This window comes from Polypterus senegalus, chromosome 6 (assembly GCF_016835505.1).
Source record: "Polypterus senegalus isolate Bchr_013 chromosome 6, ASM1683550v1, whole genome shotgun sequence".
Classification (NCBI taxonomy): Eukaryota; Metazoa; Chordata; class Cladistia; order Polypteriformes; family Polypteridae; genus Polypterus; species Polypterus senegalus.
In genome coordinates, this window is record NC_053159.1 from 155,714,075 (window position 1) to 155,733,846 (window position 19,772).

A 19,772-nucleotide genomic window follows, 5' to 3' on the forward strand; every position below is an offset into this window, starting at 1 on the left:
AGCTAGACGCATTAACTAAACTCACTGTGCCACGATGAAAGAGTATATAACTTTGGCCAGCGGGTTACCTAGATTAACTTCCTCTGTTATGAATGCTTCCAATTAACCCACCTATCCCCCTCATTCATTGGGCAAGAGTGCTGTCTTCAATTCAATAACCCGGCATTATGAGAACGTGTTTTCTTGTTTACAATGTATTCTGCTTTTTCAGGAAGTAAAAGTTAATATTTTAGCAAAAACTACTTGCATTTTGCACGTTTTGAGCATATGACTGGATAACGGATATGTGGATTATGTGACGTGAGCAATATGAGAATTTTTTTCTTTTTTCCATGAAAGTTTTTCACATTGTTTGCCGTTATATCGCTATTGGGTTCTGCTATGTTATCAAATTTTTTCTCTCATTCTGCATGAAAGCAAGAGATTAATTTTTTTTCTTGGCCTTCACTGCAAACTTCGTGGGGTAAGTAACATACAAAAATATCATATTTGGGTAGAGTATTCCTTTAAACCGGTTTATTTTATGCTTTATTATAATAGAGCAGGCAGACAGACTAAACACAAAAGGTTGTGAAGCCCGCTATGTTGTGTGACGGATGGCCGCGGCCCATGCCTGGCTGGTACACTCCTGCAGCATATGTTCCAGGGGTGCAAGCATGGGAAACCCAATATCTCCCCCAGAACACTAACACTCCCTGCATTGCAGCAGTGCCTCGGACTCCAGCAGGGCTTCATGGGGGTTGGAGTTTGGTGCAGCCCTGTTAGGTTCCTTAGACGCCGGCAGGGGGTGCTGCAGCAGGAGCTTCTAGCACCTTTTGGGCACTAGTTTCGCCACACCCCAAAGTGCAGCCGAATGTCGGCAATCAAGCACTTGGAGCACTTCTGGGTGCCTAATAAAAGGAGCCAGCAACCACCAATCATTGGCCAGAGTCGGGAGGAGGAGGACAAAGCTTATAGGAGGAGTGGGGGTGCCGAAAGAGAGAAGTGTGGTGTGTTTTAGTGCTTTATTTGTTCACTTGGGACTGTGTTGTGCCTGTGGGGATTACGGGGAAGACATACCCCACAGGTGAAGAACAATAAAAGTGTATTTATTTTACATGTGCCTCCCGTGTCCATCTGAGTCGGGTCGGGCACCTATATAGTGCCTTGTTACACTGGCAATCAGTGAACTTTTCAGAGGAATTCCATTATATTAACCCCATCTTGTGAATATCTGCTGATGCGACACAGTGAAGTACTTCACGTCCCTGAGCTGGATAAGCAAGTTAGAAAGGTGAGTGGATGGAAATTTAGGTTTAGCTATTATATTTTTATAGCAAACATTATTATCTAAAACTTTATCCAACCCAGCCACAGGGGATACACAAACCAGTTTCTTCATGCCAGTCCCAAGCCCGGATAAATGGGGAGGGTTACGGCAAGAAGGGCATCCGGTGTAAACTTTTGCCAAATCAATTTATGGACAACAATACAAATTTCCATATCGGATCGGTTGAGCCCCGGGTTAGCAACGACCGCCACTAGTACTGTTAGTCAACAGGGTTCTGGCAGAAGTTGGCCGAAGAAGAAGAAGGAGAAGAAGTGGGGGGAGACATGTCTGGAGGCAGGAAGAGAGGAGAAAGGTAAAGAGAGTGGAACGGAGGGTAGGAACTTTGAATATTGGCAGTGTGAGTGGTAAGGGGAGAGTTAGCCGATATGATGGAGAGAAGGAAGGTTGATATATTGTGCATGCAAGAGACTAAATGGAAGGGGGGTAAGGCCAGGTGGATTAAGTTTGTTCTATCATGGTGTGGATAGGAGGAGAAATGGAGTAGGGATTATTCTGAAGGAACAGTATGTCAAGAGTGTTTTGGAGGTGAAAAGAGTATCAGACAGAGTAATGATTATGAAGCTGGAAACTGGAGGTGTAATGATGAATGTCGTTAGTGCATATGCACCGCTAGTTGGGTGTGCAATGGATGAGAAAGAAGATTTTTGGAGTGAGTTGGATGAAGTGATGAACAGTGTAACCAAGGGACAGAAAGTGGTGATTGGAGCGGATTTCAATGGACATGATGGTGAAGGGAACAGGAGAGACGAGGAGGTGATTGGTAGGCATGGTGTCAAGGAGAGGAATAAGAAGGTCAGAGGATAGTGGATTTTGCCAAAAGGATGGACATGGCTGTGGTGAATACATATTTTAAGAAGAGGGAGGAACATAGGGTGACGTACAAGAGTGGAGGAAGATGCACACAGGTAGATTACATCCTATGCAGAAGAGTCAATCTGAAGGAGATTGAAGACTGCAAAGTGGTGGCAGGGGAAAGTGTAGTTAAGCAGCATAGGATGGTGGTCTGTAGGATGACGCTGGAGATCAAGAAGAGGAAGAGAGTGAGGGCAGAGCCAAGGATCAAATGGTGGAATTTGAAAAAAGAAGATTGCAAGGTTGAGTTTAGGGAGAACGTGAGACAGGCACTGGGTGGTAGTGAAGAATTACCAGACAGTTGGGAAACTACAGCAGATGTAGTAAGGGTGACAGCAAGAAGGGTGCTTGGCGTGACATCTGGACATAGGAAGAAGGAAAAGGAAACCTGGTGGTGGAATGGGGAAGTACAGGAGAGTATACAGAGGAAGAGGATGGCAAAGAAGAAGTGGGATAGTCAGAGAGATGCAGAAAGTAGACAAGAGTACAAGGAGATAAGGCGCAAGGTGAAGAGAGAGGTGGTGAAGGCTAAAGAAAAGCCGTTTGATGAGTTGTATGAGAGGCTGGACACTAAGGAGGGAGAAAAGGACCTGTACTGATTGGCTAGACAGAGGGACCAAGCTGAGAAAGATGTGCAGCAGGTTAGGGTGATAAAGGATAAAGATGGAAACGTACTCACAAGTGAGGAGAGTGTGTTAAGCAGATGAAAAGAGTACTTTGAGAGGCTTATGAATGAAGAGAATGTGAGAAAGAAGAGGTTGGATAACATGGAAATAGTGAATCAGGATGTGCAACGGATTAGCAAGGAGGGAGTAAGGACAGCTATTTAGAGGATGAAGAATGGAAAAGCTGCTGGTACAGATGACATATCTGGGGAAGCATGGAGGTGTTTAGCAGTGAAGGTTTTAACCAGAATGTTTAATGGAATCTTGGAAAGTAAGAGGATGCCTGAGGAGTGGAGAAGAAGTGTACTGGTGCTGATATTTAAGAATAAGGGGGATGTGCAGAACTATAGTAACTAGAAGGGGATAAAATTGATGAGCCACAGCATGAAGTTATGGGAAAGAGTAGTGGAAGCTAGGTTAAGAAGGGAGGTGATGGTTAGTGAGCAGCAGTATGGTTTCATGCCAAGAAAAAGCACCACAGATGTGATGTTTGCTCTGAGGGTGTTGATGGAGAAGTTTAGAGAAGGCCAGAAGGAGTTGCATTGCGTCTTTGTGGACCTGGAGAAAGCATATGACAGGGTGCCTCGAGAGGAGCTGTGGTATTGTATGAGGAAGTCAGGAGTGGCAGAGAAATACATAAGAGTTGTACAGGATATTTGTACGAGGGAAGTGTGACTGTGGTGATGTCTGCAATTGGAGTGATGGATGCATTCAAGGTGGAGGTGGGATTACATCAGGGATCGGCTCTGAGCCCTTTCTTATTTGCAATGCTGATGGACAGGTTGACAGATGAGATTAAACAGGAGTCCCCGGGGTCTATGATGTTTGCTGATGACACTGTGATCTGTAGTGATAGTAGGGAGCAGATTGAGGAGACCCTGGAGAGGTGGAGATATGCTATAGAGAGGAGAGGAATGAAGGTCAGTAGGAACAAAACAGAATACATGTGTGTAAATGAGAGGGAGGTCAGTGGAATGGTGAGGATGCAGGGAGTAGAGTTGGCGAAGGTGGGTGAGTTTAAATACTTGGGATCAACAGTACAGAGTAATGGGGATTGTGGAACAAAGGTGAAAAAGAAAGTGCAGGCAGGGTGGAATGGGTGGAGAAGAGTGTCCGGAGTGATTTGTGACAGACGGGTATCAGCAAGAGTGAAAGGGAAAGTCTACAGGATGGTAGTGAGACCAGCTTTGTTATATGGGTTGGCGACGGTGGCACTGACCAGAAAAAAGGAGACAGAGATGGAGGTAGCAGAGTTAACGATGCTAAGATTTGCATTGGGTGTGTCAAGGATGGATAGGATTAGAAATGATGACATTAGAGGGTCAGCTCAAGTTGGGTGGTTGGGAGACAAAGTCAGAGAGGTGTGATTGCGTTGGTTTGGACATGTTTAGAGGAGAGATGCTGGGTATATTGGGAGAAGGATGCTAAGGATAGAGCTGCCAGGGAAGGTCTAAGAGAAGGTTTATGGATGTGGTGAGAGAGGACATGCAGGTGATGGGTGTAACAGAACAAGATGCAGAGGACAGAAAGATATGGCGGAAGATGATCCGCTGTGGCGAGCCCCAAACAGGAGCAGCCGAAAGAAGAAGAAGAAACTAACTTTATCCATAACTATGACAGACACTATTGTCTATGTCTTTCCTTTTTCCTTTTAGTTTTACAATCCAGTTATTATGAGGTGTCCCCCTACAGTGTTATGAGCTAATGTGCACCTGAGTCCTTGTAAGAAACTGGACAAGGAGCCAGCCTTTATGAAACTTTCTTAATGGCCTAGTAATTCTGTATTTACCACAGTGTTTTCATTGATTTTAGCTTGCTCATATTTGGGTTGTTGACTGGCACAGTGAAGATTGCCCAGTAGGCATATTTCACATTACATGATATCACAAATTATCAGTCACTTTGAGATGGAAAACATTCAAAGGACAGACACTCTAAAATATTGCTTTGTCACAGACAATTAAACTGCAGCTAGCCATTCAATCAAATAACTCATATTTAGATTATCAAACAAACTTGCCTGCAGCTGGTTGCTTTTATTGAAAAGAGAAAAAAACAGAGAATATAAAGTATGGTAATGTTTGTTATAGCTCAAGTAGAATTTTCTCCGACTCAACATGTCCCCAGATACTGAATAATGGGGTTAATATATTGTAACATAACCAGTAAGCACTTTGGTACACAGACGTGCAAGTGCTGTGTTGACAAAGAGAGTGGAAAAAGCAAGTTAAGATTAAGGTGTTCTTTACTAATTATAACCAGTGAATAATCTCTCCACGAGGTAATTCCAGGAGTTTCTCTTAGCTGCTGGCATTATGAACTCAAGCTCTTTTTGCCTATACGAGGACAATAATCCACTTAGGCAGGCTGTTATGAATGGGTGAGCTGAGGCTTCAGATTGAAACAGCTCTAGACAAATAGTGCTAAGATACCGTGTCCCAGTATCTTTAATAAATGTGTCAGCTCACAAGGGAACAGTGCCTTGCCTGCTCCACTCTGTAATGAGCACTTTGTCTCTGGGCCTTTCTGTCCTTCTAATGTTTTATAAATACAGTATATATGAGCAATGCCATGCCATTGATTTTTAAAAGCACTACTGAACAGCAATTTATAATTTTTGTTTCAGCTTACTTTTATACACTTGACTTTCAATTAAAAAGGCCAGTGTGATGTATGGTAACAAATATAATATAGATAAAATCATCATGTTTAGTCAGTCAGTCATTTTCCAACCCTTTATATCCCAACACAGAGGTCTCCTGGAGCCAATCTCAGCCAACACAGGGCACAAGTCAGGAACAAATCCCAAGCAGGGTGCCAGCCCACCACAGGGCACACACACACACACACACACACACACACACCCACACATTAGGGACAATTTAGGATCGCCAATGAACCTAACCTGCATGTCTTTGGACTGTGGGAGGAAACCAGAGCACCCGGAAAAAACCCACTCAGACACGGGGAGAAGCGAACCCAGGTCTCCTTACTGCGAGGTGTGCCACCGTACCATGCCATCCCATCATGTTTAGTCTTTGCTCATATTTGTGCCCAATGCTGATGGGATAGGCTTTAGGCAGCATGACCCTAAAATGAAAAAGAAAATGACAAATATGTTGGACATAATATGCAGAATCAATATCAATCCTATATGACCACCTATTCACTCAATAAGCTGTTCCTAAATTTGTCTGATGAGGAGCTGGGGCCTATCCTAAGAGCACCTAGACAAGATCTCAGTCCGTCATCAAACACACTTATGCACACCGAAAGCCTAACAAACGTCATTGGGATGTGAGAAGAAAACCCATGGAGATAAAGGAACACATGAAACCTCCACACAGATGATTCACATTCTGAACACAAGACACCAGCATGCCACTCAGCACACATAGACAGAGGTCTGATTATTATTTGGAGCTGATGCTTATTACATCCCCTACTGAATTTAAATTATATCAATGAAACAAAAAACAAGTTCACATTAAGTTAAATAGCTGTCCTGTATGCCTTTTCATTTTTGTATCCTTCCTCCAGCCCTCGAAGGAGCAGCAGTAACTTCGATAATTATAGTAATGACACAACACAACATAATGTTCTCATACCCATTTAGTTCATTTCAGCACTGAAGGAAGCTGAGGTCTAACCTGGCATCATCAGCCACAAAGCAATTCAGACAAGGATGCCAATCCACTTTAGTGCCCACTCAATGTCATGATAAGTTGCACTTCAATCGTAAGCCTTGTACAGGACCTTTATCTTCTTGGGCAATGCGCCCATTCCTTCCCTCAGGTTGACCTCTATGGAAAATGGACATGGAAGACTTTTACCAGTGTGGAGTGACCAAAAGTTCTGTGTAGTTTAAAAATAAATTAATTAAAGTACGTTGTAAATCGGGAAGTCTGAAGGCACGAAGGCAAGCAGTCAATGAGACAGCCCCTAGCAAAGATGTAATCAGATAACTGTAGAGTAGCTAAAAATGGCAGCAACAGGTGGGGAAATAAATGAATCCTCTGCTCACTATGGACACTACATGTTAGCACTGATATTTTGACTGTCATAGGTACTATATAAAATTAGTCAAGGTACTCTGTTAAAACCAGTCAGCTTTACAATGCACTGCTCTCTTCATCTTCTGCTCCTGTCAGGGGTTGCCACAGCGGATCATCTTTTTCCATATCTTCTTGAAGGTGAAAAAATACACTAATCCTTGGCATGTTCCACGTCAGCTAAACGGAAACGTTCTGCCTACATACCCAAAGTCTTGTGTCTAAGAAAAATCGGTGTGATACCAGGAATATATAGACAGCATCAAATATCAATTTATACATTTCTGGTGTCTGCTGCAGTACCCTTGTGAGATATTAGTTAACCAAATGAGCTTCTCTCATTTGTCACACTTTCCATGTTCCTTAAATTTCTAATTGAACAACCAGGTGCAGAAACTGATATTTCATCCCAAAGTCCACAGTCATACAGGTTAGGTGAACTGGCTGCTGGTGTATGTGTGTGTGTGTTCACCCTGAAACGGACTGGTCCCTTTTTGGTCATTGTTCCCACCTTGCTCCAGATGCTTGGGACTCCAGCTTGCCCATAACCCATCCATCCATCCATTTTCCAACCCGCTGTATCCGAACAAAGGGTCACAGCGGTCTGCTGGAGCCAATCCCAGCCAACACAGGGCACAAGGCAGGAAACAATCCCGGGCAGGGTGCCAACCCACTGCAGGAAACACACAAACACACCCACACACCAAGGCCAATTTAGAATCGCCAATCCACCTAACCTGCATGTCTTTGGACTGTGGGAGGAAACCCACGCAGACACGGGGAGAACATGCAAACTCCACGCAGGGAAGCGAACCCGGGCCTCCTAACTGCGAGGCAGCAGCGCTACCACTGCGCCACCGTGCCACTCCTCATAACCCTGCTCTGGATAAGCAAGTTTGGAAGATGGATGGATAGACGGATGTATGATGAGAGATGGCTTACAAACGCCCTTCCATCATAACATACTCCACACATCCCATCAACAAGTGATATATCATAAGAGTCAATGCTTGGCCACTAGACACCAATATTTTTTTGCCTATGGTATATAACACCTCCATGCTATCCATTTCCTTGAACTTTGACCAAGGCAGCATTACTTAAATAGAATTGCTTGTTCTGTCTGATACAGTATGTTTATATCCTGCATTTATTTATTCCTGAATTTGTATATTTGTTTCTTATTCTTTTATTATTGATTTATTTATTCATTCATTCATTTAATTCTTTTCGCTCTCTTTAATAATTTGTGTTTCTTTTGTATTGTCTTATTTTGTGCTGCAAGTGTTTCAATCATTGAAATTAGTTGGAAATCCTTTGCATTTTACTGATTTGAGATAGTGATAATATCTCTCTATTATAATAAAAAAATCTTAGGTCAAGAGGTGATCTTCTCGGAAAGACACTTTGACGTCCAGCGAGACTAGACTTTACAACCTTTGGAAGCAAGACCCGTGAGACGGTGACTTTTGCATGTCACGCCCTACTTACAAACAATTTAAAACAATATTACGGACATCTAACCTCTCAGTTGTTGGAATGCTTTTGGCAGAAATACTTCATAATCACCCAGCTCTTAACAATTTTATACGTTCTAAGACTTCATAAAGACGTTCAAAAACGTTGGCGCAATGCACATGCAGAACAAGTCAAAGAATATGAAAGTAGTAAAATTCGAAAGTATCAAAAAAAAATAAAGTAAAGATCGAATTAGCACAAACAAAGGGAAATTATTACTCTGTGAAATAACAACAGCAAAATGAGATTGAATATATGGACATAGGTGATATGACAGAAGTATGTAGATATTGTAAGGCTTTAAAGTTCAAGTCAGAGAGTTGTAGATCATCTAATTCGTGTTGCCATCAAGGAAAAGTTCTGTTGCCTCCCAATGAAGAAGCGTGTCCGTGAGAATTAAAGGATTTGTTGTTTGGTGAAAGTGAAATCCACATACAGTACAGGTAAAATATCAGAGTCTACAATAATCTTTTTGCAATCGCATCATTCAATGCTCAAAACGTAGATTTATACAATAATGGACCATATGCTATGAGAATCTGTGGTCCCGCAACGACAGGTTTCATTTCAAAGAAACCTCAATTCGGTCAGGTGTATATTTATGATCATGGAGAAGCGATGCAACATAGAATCAAAAGAGAATGTAACAATTCCCATGAAAATAACCATCTCTTTAAATAATAATGTATATCCGGTTAACCAAACCTGGGGGTGGGTAGGTGAAACAAGCAGGGGGCAGAGCCCCCTAGTATTGAATAAAAATTATACATAGGAGGGCAACACAGCTCCGGCTAGTGCAGCCACCACACAGATCTCAGTTGTTCTCTTTTTGAAATTTGCATCTTCTCCCTGTGGCTATGTGGGTGCTTTAATATTCCTCCCTCATTTCCAATGGCATGCTGGTTAGGTTAAGTGGTGACTCAATGTTGCACCTTATGAGTATGAGTGGGGATAATCCTTACTCCAGATTAATTGCTAGTGAGGAACAGATTCAATACCTGTGCCTACACTATCACTGTTTGACTCTCTAGCAAGATATACTCCATGGTGGCAACATTTTCTGCTGTCATCAGTGTGAAAGGTCGGACACGTTTAATTCAATCTTCATGAGACTTTATGAAATAACAGATTCTGAAACCTTTCTCTGGCATAGAATGGGAGCTAGTCCTGGTAACATGTTGACTCAGCAAATAAAGTTTTGTTCACTAGAATTAGGAATTCACTCGTGTTGACTTCAGAAACATAAAAGATACACTAGAAACCACAAATGGTAGAAACTTACACTTCAGATATTTTACTACATTTGAGGTAATAGTTAGCTACTTATAAAATCACCACCACCATAGATCACCACAGAATACATATGGGGCCTAAAAAAGTATTCATCCCCTTGGATCTTTACACATTTTATCGTTATACAACATTGAATCACAGTGGACATAATTTGGCTTTTGTTTGACCCTGATAAAACGAAAAATAATCTTTAATGTCAAAGTGAAAACAGATTTCTGCAAAGTGGTGTAAATTAATTACAAATTTAACACACAAAATAAGTATTCACCTCCTTCATGTCAGGATTTCGTAGCTGCACCACTGACAGCCTAGACAGCCTAAAGTCTGTGTGCACAGGTCTCTATCATCTTTGCACATTTGGACACTGTCAATTTTCCCTGTTCTTCTTCATAATACCATTCAAACTTTGTCAGGTACCATGGAGATCATGAGTGAATGGCCTTTTTCATGTCTAGCCACAAATCTTAGCCATCATCTATATGCTACACCGATCCCTCTCCCACCTGGACAGAGGCAGTGGTGCTGTAAGAATTATCTTTTTGGACATCTCTAGCGCCTTCAACACCATCCAACCTCTGCTCCTTAGAGACAAGCTGACTGAGATGGGAGTAGACTCACACCTGGTGGCATGGATTGTGGACTATCTTACAGACAGACCTCAATATGTGCGTCTTGGGAACTGCAGGTCTGACATTGTGTTCAGCAATACAGGGGCACCGCAGGGCACTGTACTTTCTCCGGTCCTGTTCAATATATATACATCAGACTTCCAATATGACTCGGAGTCCTGCCACGTGCAAAAGTTCACTGATGACACTGCTATTGTGCGCTGCATCAGGAGTGGGCAGGAGAAGGAGTACAGGAAGCTAATCAAAGACTTTGTTAAAAGGTGCGACTCAAACCACTTACACCTTAACACCAACAAGACCAAGGAGCTGGTGGTGGATTTTAGGTGGCCTAGGCCCCTCATGGACCCGGTGATCATCAGAGGTGACTGTGTGCAGAGGGTGCAGACCTTTAAATTTCTGGGAGTGCAGCTAGATGACAAATTGGACTGGACTGCCAATACTGATGCTCTATGTAAGAAAGGTCAGAGCAGACTATACTTTCTGAGAAGGTTGGCATCCTTCAACATCTGCAGTAAGATGCTGCAGATGTTCTACCAGACGGTTGTTGCAAGTGCCCTCTTCTACGCGGTGGTGTGCTGGGGTGGCAGCATAAAGATGAAAGGCGCCTCACGCCTGGACAAACTTGTTAAGAAGGCAGGCTCTATTGTAGGAGTAAAGTTGGACAGTTTAACATCTGTGGCAGAGCGACGGGCACTAAGCAAACTCCTGTCAATCATGAACAATCCACTGCATCCACTTAACAGTGTCATCTCCAGACAGAGGAGTAGCTTCAGTGACAGACTTTTGTCACTGTCCTGCTCCACTGACAGACTGAGGAGATTGTTCCTCCCCCACACTATGCGACTCTTCAATTCCACCCGGGGGAGTAAATGCTAACATTAATTTTATTTTAATTTTTTTCATTTTTATTATTATTTAATTTAATATTGTTTCTTTGAATCAGTATACTGCTGCTGGATTATGTGAATTTCCCCTTGGGATTAATAAAGTATCTATCTATCTATCTATCTATCTATCTATCTATCTATCTATCTATCTATCTATCTATCTATCTATCTATCTATCTATCTATCTAAATTCTCAATTGGATTGAGATCTGGTTGGCCTCTCCAGGACTTTAACATTGTTGTTTTAAGCTATTCCTGTGTAGCTTTGCCTTCATGCTTGGGGTTGTTGTCTTGCTGGAAAGCAAATCTTCAATCAAGGAGCTGATTTTCTTCCAGGATTTCCCTGTATTTTGCTGCACTCATTTTACCCTTACAATCTCTCCAGAGAAGCATACTTGACAGCATGATTCTGCCATTAATATGCTTCATGGTGCGATGCAGTGCAGTGTGCAAACATGGTGTTTAGCCTGATGGCGAAAAAGCTCAATTTAGGTCTTATCAGCCTATAGCACCTTCTTCCAGCTGTCTTCAGATTCTCTCATGTATCTTCTGTTTTCATAACAGTACATTTCACTTTGCCATTCTACCATAAAGTGGCAACTGGTGAAACATCCAAGTAACAGTTTTTGTATGCAGTCTTTCAAATCTAATCGACTGGGGCTTGTAACACCTTCAGAGTTCTCTTTGGTCTCTAGATGGCCTTCCTGACTAGTTTCATTCTTGCACAATTGCTCAGTTCTTGTGGACAGCCTGCTCTAGGCAGATTTACAGCTGTGCCCTACTCTTTCCTCTTGTTTATTATGGATTTAATTGGACTCCAAGGGATATTCAATGACCTTTCTTGCCTCCATCCTCTGAATTGTGCCTGTCAGTCAGCTTTTCACTGAGTTGCTTGGAGTGTCCTTTTGTATTCATTGTGTAGGTTAGGCCATCATACTGACTCACCACGAGTTGGATCTTCCAGATAGGTTGCATGTAGACTACAATCAATGGAAACCCCAGACAACTGATCTCCATTGAACTAATGCTGCGATTTCTAAAATCAATTTGCTGCACCAGTGATGAAAGCAATTGTTTTGTGTTTTATATTTGTAGTTGATTTAGATCACATTGCAGAGATATGTTTTCAATCGAACATTAAACTGTATTTTTCAGTTGATCAGTGTTAAAAAGGCCATAAACAGATTCAGTGTTGAATGACAATAAAATGTGACAACTTTCCAAATGGGTAATTACTTTTTGTAGTTATTGGATAGATAGATAGATAGATAGATAGATAGATAGATAGATAGATAGATAGATAGATAGATAGATAGATAGATAGATAGATAGATAGATAGATAGATAGATAGATAGATAGATAATGAAACACTAACTATCTATCTATCTACCTATGTTATAGATAGATAGATAGATAGATAGATAGATAGATAGATAGATAGATAGATAGATAGATATGAAAGGCACTATATAATAGATAGTGGGCTATACAAAAAGGGAAAGGCTCAGCTCCTGATGCACATGGGCTCACGCATCATCCTAAGACTTCATAAAGACGTTCAAAAACGTTGGCGCAATGCACATGCAGAACAAGTCAAAGAATATGAAAGTAGTAAAATTCGAAAGTATCAAAAAAAAATAAAGTAAAGATCGAATTAGCAGAAACAAAGGGAAATTATTACTCTATAATGAAACACTAACTATCTATCTATCTACCTATGTTATAGATAGATAGATAGATAGATAGATAGATAGATAGATAGATAGATAGATAGATAGATAGATAGATAGATAGATAGATATGAAAGGCACTATATAATAGATAGTGGGCTATACAAAAAGGGAAAGGCTCAGCTCCTGATGCACATGGGCTCACGCATCATCCTTTACATGCATCCTGAACCAAGTTCTCTTTTCATAAATCACTAAAATAAACCTTGAGGGAAGACCATTATGAGACATTTCACATACCATACATTGTAGAACATACTGTACAGAAGGACTTAGCAAATATGGAATCATCGTGCTGAAAAAACTGAAAATTCAGCTCAGGGGATTGTCAAGAACACAAACAGATTGATAGAGATATCAATTGGTGCTATAGAGAGACAGACAGAAATATATAATATAAAATAGATACATTTGAAAAGTGCTGTGATAAATAGATAAGGCACTGCATAATAGAGCACATTGCCGCACCCACCACATGACGAACAAATTGGATTGGGACCTGAGTGCAGCCTAGCAACAGGTGACATCTCGGCACCACACTAAAACAGTGTGAGGTTTTTGAAAAAAGCTTGGAAAAAAAACAAAGGTTCAGAGGACCCCAGTGTGATTTACTCCTGTGTGGTTTGTTTATATATGCTGGAGAGACCAGCGGAAGCAGGATAAAAGAACAGACCTGAGGTGATATCAGGGTTTCTCTGGCATGTTGAGTTCTTTAGGGCTGAAAGTAAAAGAAGAAAATAAGCAAGAAGCTATGCAACCGCCAGTCAGTTCACTTGTCAATCCTTTTAGCTGGTCTCCAGAATAGACACATAATGCTTATTTCCAGTTCATCTTTCCAGAGAAATAGAAAATCCTAAATGATGTCATACTTGAAAAAATTTTTTTTGTTTTTTGGAAAAATATGGGTGTTCACTCGCAGAGACAAATCTTCCCATTTCATGGGTCTTTGTTTAATTTCTTTACCCTTCTTCATACTGAAATCTCAGATCAGCACTGAAGTCACTAAATCAGATTGCTCCCTAAAAGCATGGGACCATGTCATCATCCCATGTTTACCGATAACTTGTTAGAAATGCACATATAAAAGTACAAATAAATCATTAAATGCATTATCATGGTCAAGGAAGGCTCACTTCCTGGCTAAAGACATCTGTGCGTGTTCACTCATTGGGATTTGCAACAGTTAAATGGATAAAGACGTCCTGAAGGAAGTCACTGTACACAGTACCAGGCACATGTGTGCCGATCAGGCACTGTAAGCACAGTTTGACAAGCCGCCTGCGGATTCGTGCCCAGGCAAGTAAAGCAATTAGACCAGTAAGCAGATGATTTGATTACATTAGGGATCTTGGGAATGTGGGCCTTCTGAGACATAAGCAGTTTGGACATCAAGTTTAAGAGAGTGAACAAGGCTGTCACCGTAGGGTATCAGGAATATTGTTCACTCTTAGTCACAGGTCTTGTAAGACAAAAGCTAATCTGAATTTATGCTTTGAACAACTGATTTTAAAATAATGGCAGCTTAAAGTATCCATCTGTCCAGCTGTGCAGTTTTTAAATGTGAATTTTCCATTACAGTGATGTGCGGCCTGTGTGGAGCAGCAGGCGAGAAAGGAAAGATGTCTAGCAGAAGTCACCCACTCATACTCATTCATAATATAACTGCATATGGAGAACACTGTTGTGGTGCTCTTTATGGTACAATTTTATACTGTCCATGTGAGATCATTTGATGATTATAAGGAACAGTTTTGACAAGAACAGGCCATGTAGACCAGCACTGTTGTAACTTGGCTCTGTGTGTGTGTCATTGTGTTCTATGACAGACCAAAGTCTCCTCCAGAGCTGGTTTGGTTCTTACTTTTCATCTGGTGCTGCTAGGCCTCTCATCCTACATTCAAAAGACATATGCTAAGCTGACTGGCCATGCTAAGTAAGCTCTCTGTCAGGTTATGCCCTTGGTTCCTGAATTGTGCCCTCCGCTGCCAGGATAGCCTATAAACTTGAGGGTAGATAAAGTGGGTTTGAAAACATTATATTTTTTAAGAATATAGACATTCAGTGAATTTACATTATATAAATCAAGCATTTTGTTAAGGTTAAAGAAGGGAGCAGTGTTTACTGCCACTTCAACACGTCTCTAGAGACCAAGCTTCCATTCCCAGCTTAGGGGGTGATGCAGAGTTTACCTGTCCTCCTAGTGTCTCTTCTCCAGTTACCTATCAGATCCCAAAGATGTGCAAAGCACAGCAGGAAGTTTGGTTAAGATAAGTTTTCAATATTCACAGTGGACGGGCATCACATATAAGATGGATTCCTGCCTTATGCCCAATGCTATAAGAATAGACTCTGCTGCCATAGAATTTTAGTAATGGAATAATTGGGTTCCAAAAATCTTCATATGTGCGGTATATACAATACATCCATTCTTTTTTAAACCTGCTTATCCAGTGTAGGGTTGTAGAAAGCCAGTGCCTATCTTGGCAGCCCTTGGAACAAGGTGACAACCTACAAGGGAAGAGGCAACAGACCATTACAGGACACACACATTCACTTACATGCAGCCAATTGAGTTCATCAGTGGATGTAAGGATAAACTATGGCAGACACTGGGAAAATGTGCAGACACTACATCAGCTACTCCAGTATCTGAACCCAGAATTCTGGAACTGTGCAGCAATGTTAAGCACTGTGCCACACTTCCCGCATACATAAATTGGTCCTGAACATAATGTTCTCAAACCTATTTAATCAAGTTCAAGGGGGAAGTCAGAGCCTGTCCTTATGACATCGATCATAGGTCAGGAAACAACAGTGGACAGAATGTCCATGCAAACTCCCAAACAGAAAATTACCTAGGCATGGATTCAAACCCAGGATACTGTATTTGTATTTACTATATACACTCACTGAGTAATTATTAAGAACAATATATTTCTACTTAGCAGGGGCTCCTTTTGCTCTTAAAGCAGTCTCAATTTTTATTCTTTAAGATTCTGGTCTATGTTGACAGGATTACATCGCCCAATTTCTGCAGCTGCACCTTCATCTTCCTTCCTACCACATCCCAAAGTGGTCTACTGGATTCAGATCTAGGGCCTCATGTATAAATGGTGCATACCCACAAAATGTTGTGTATATCCATTTCCTTGTATAAAAAACTGAACTTAACATAATAACTTGCACATTTTCACGGCAGCCTCAGACTATACATATGCATGTTTCTGCTTGGTTTTATGAATGGGTTGCACCCAGAGCCAAAGCAGTGCTACTCTTTCTGTGTGGTTTCCCTTTTTTATATTTGCACCCATGATGCAGGCTTTATCCAGTACACCAAAATTAATCTGTAACAATATAATGGTGCATGGAATGGCCAGACTTTTCCAACTACTATGGCTGTTTTAGCATTGTTAGTAGACATTGTAAGTGGAAGAATTAGAAGAGAGCACGCATTTAGAGATCATACTGATTTCTTGTCCCATGATGACGACTGGCTTCTAAGTCACTAAAGATTTCCAAGAGCTATCCTCCTGGAACTGTGTGCTGAACTAGGGCTGGCTTTCAAATGGCAGATTTTAAGGGCTTGAGCTCTACAGTGACTGCTTCTTCACAAGTTCTGTTCACCCTTGGGTTTTTAGCCACAGGAGCCTTTCAACATGAACTGGCTGACCGATTGGGTATTTCTCAATCATCACTGGGTTGTGCCATGCAAGCTTTATGGGATGGTATTATCCACTTGTCATCCAGATATATAAGATTTCCTTATACTGTGGTTGAACAAGCAAACATCAAAGGGCAATTTGCAGCAACGTCCGTTTTTTCAAATGTAATTGGAGCGATCGACTGCACGCACAATGCTATAAAGGCAACTTCAGAGAATGAATTTTCTTATATAAATAGAAAGCATTTCTACTCAATTAATATGAAAATTATCTGTGATCTGAAAACGCCTCTCATTAATTTTGTGGCAAGATACATAATTGTCTCGTCAATAATTGCGCCACTCAGATGGTGGGCTGCAACTGGCCTTTTCACATTGACTTTCACATCTGACCACTTCGTTTTTATTTTGGGCATTGTGCGACTTTCTGACTTTTGAGTGCCTCTGCCACGCTGTGCCATTCCATCAGTTTTCTTTTGTTGCTTATACTGCAGCTTAAGCTACCAAATAGTACTTTTTTCCTTGCCTCTACTTCACTGAGCAGGACCTCCATTTCGCATTTGCTGAAATTCTTTTCTTTCACATGTGCTTTTGCCAGTGTCTTTTAACAAAACACTAAACAGAAGGGACTATTTATATTGATTTGCATATTCAGATATGCAAATTATGGGAGGAGACGGGGTAGGGCTGTAGGCGTGAAACTTTGCTTATGCACAGTTTCATGCATGTGAACTTTTGCACATTCCTCTTTTTGTCCGTGTGCCATGTTTTAATGTGAATTCTATGCAAGATATTAAAAATGAGGCCCCTACTGACTGGGAAAGCCACTGGAAGACCACTGAACCCATTGCCATGTTCATAAAACCAGTTTGAGATGACTTTTGCTGTCTGACATGATGCATTATCATGCTGGAGTCAGCCATTAGAAAATGGATAAATTGTGGCTATGATTGGGATTAATAAAGTATCTATCTATCTATCTATCTATCTATCTATCTATCTATCTATCTATCTATCTATCTATCTATCTATCTATCTATCTAGTCATTAACAACACTCAAATAGGTTGTGACATTCAAGTGATGATTGATTGGTATTAACAGACCCTAAGTGTGCCAAGAGAATGTTCTTTACATCATTACACCACCACCTCCATCCTCGACTGTTGACACAAGGCAGGAATAAATTCATGTTGTTGGGACCAAATTCTGACCCTGCTTGTTGGGACCAAATTCTGACCCTACCATTTACCTTTACTTATTTGGCTGACACCTTTATCCAAGGTGACTTACAACATTGGATACAATTGGTTACATTATTTTTTTGTTTTTTGGAGCACAGGCAGGTCAAGTGACTTGTTCAGGGTCACACAATGTCAGTAGTAGGATTGGAATCCACAACCTCAGGGTCTGAAGTCCAAAGCCTTAACCACTACACCACACTAGAATCTGTGTGCCTCTGCAGAATTCGGCATTCATCAGACCAGACTAGGCTTTTCCAGTCCTAAGCTGTCTAGTTTTAGTGAACCTGTGTCCACTGCAACCACAGCTTTCTCTTCTAGGCTGACAGGAGTGAAACACAACATGGTCTTTTGCTGTTGTAACCCATCCAGCTTTTCTGCTCATCTCAGTTGTACACAGTGGTAATCTGAGTCACATAGCCTTTCAGTCAGCTCAAAACGGCCTGGCCATTCTCCTCTGACCTCTCTCATCAACAAAATGGATGGATTCACTGGATGTTTTTTGCTCTTTTAACTGTTTTCAGTAAAACCATATAGAGACTGTTTTGCATGAAAATCCTAGAAAATCAAAAGTTAAAGAAATACTCAAACCAGCACGTCTAGCACTAATAATCATACCATGATCAACATTCTTGAGATCACATATGTGTGAACATTAACTGAAGCTCCTGACCTATATCTGCATGATGTTATGCAATGAGCTGACATTACCTGATTGGCTGATTAGATAACTGCATGGATACAGCTATACAGGTGCTCCTAATAAATGGCTCAGTAAGTGTTGAAATGAAATATTGGGGTGTCAAGGAGACCACCTTGTTTACTCAAAAAGTGTGTAAACTAAAATAACTGGTGCTCAGTGGCACAGACACTAACTGAAAGATTACCAGCCATTGGCTAAAGTAAGAACGCTATGTACAGGGCCAAAACTCTGCCTTGCGGGTTGCTAAACTCCTAAATGAGATGCCTCTTTCCAGGAGCGTCCCGTTTTATAGTCAGGGAACTGGAAGGGGTGAGGTCATTTACCCTCACTGGTTGTTCTCTCCTAGCTGTGAGTAGAAAAGGAGGCAATGTGGTCAGCGAATGCGCCCCCTGGTGTCCCAGGGTGGTAGTGCTTACCTTAGAGGAAACTCGATGGCAACCCTCTGCTGCACATGTGTGACAGTGGACATTCACTTCAATGTATTTATATTCTGATATGTGTAATATTACAATATAAATCCCCTTTTAATACAACGAATACCTGCTTGGTTAAACTTACAATATATTTTTACTGCTTCAATTTCTATGAGTAAAATAGATTATTTTCATAAAGGGTTTATTAACTTTCATTCTTTCAAATACAGTATATCAGTTTTGACTATTTCATGTGACATATAAAATGCTGTGCTTTTATTTGATAACGCTTAACATGTAGTATAGAAATAAAACCTGAAGGCAGACAGATTTATTGCAGTCATTCATTCAGTCTGCATTCAGGGCTGCTGTTTTTCATAATACAGTATTAATCTCCTGTTGTTTATTTAAACAAGAACTGCTTGCCGGTGGTGTGTCCTTCTTAATCCTTGAATGAACACAACACCCCCTCCGTGGTCCTACTTAAGAGGACTTTTACGTCCTTTTTATTATATTTACCTACTGTCCTCATCAGTCTCAGGGTAAGTGCCAGTAAAGAGCTGAGATACTCAGACACTTCCGAAAGAGAATAGCAGTATGAAATGGACACATTTACAATATCACAAGATCAGGCTGAGCTGAAGCAGGTTTATAATATTTTCCTAGAGCCATATAAAATAAATAATAAATGATGAGACATTGTCTGCTTCCTTTTGAGTGTTTTCCATTACAGCAAGCCACATGGAAAATCCAAACTGCACACAAAAAACAGCTCAGCTCAGGAACTGGGTGGCCACA